The following is a 323-nucleotide window of genomic DNA, read 5'->3' as shown; positions in this document are numbered from 1 at the left end:
TTAAATGGAAGGTATAAGAAGTTCTATCATATGCCTCCACTTGGAACTAACCATAGAGAGAATATAGCACGACCCACTCATATCTTAGAAACTCACACCCAGGATTCACTCTGATGTACTTTTTTTTTTTTTCTATTTTCTCCCTAAGCCTAACTTGAAGGTTCTTTGTCAAGACTGAGAAAAATGAGTGCTTGCTTCAGTAGCACATGTACTAAAATTGGGACGATACAGAGATTAGCGTGGCCCCTGTGCAAGGTGAGACACAAATTCATGAAGCATTCCATATTTAAAGAAAAAAAATTTGAAAAAAATGTAAGATTTTT

At 35.6% G+C, this 323-nt stretch overlaps 1 non-coding gene across 1 annotated transcript; it reads left to right on the top strand.

The window, feature by feature from the left end:
- Positions 1-187: 187 nt before the first annotated feature.
- Positions 188-290, top strand: LOC145718313 (U6 spliceosomal RNA). The gene has a single exon (XR_014141718.1). It is a non-coding gene; the product is annotated as a U6 spliceosomal RNA (small nuclear RNA).
- Positions 291-323: the final 33 nt, after the last annotated feature.

Source organism: Leptonychotes weddellii, unplaced genomic scaffold (assembly GCF_054177405.1).
Source record: "Leptonychotes weddellii isolate Sample4059 unplaced genomic scaffold, ASM5417740v2 HiC_scaffold_138478, whole genome shotgun sequence".
Classification (NCBI taxonomy): Eukaryota; Metazoa; Chordata; class Mammalia; order Carnivora; family Phocidae; genus Leptonychotes; species Leptonychotes weddellii.
Note: the sequence above shows the minus strand (reverse complement) of the source record. Positions and strands in the feature narration are given on the sequence as shown.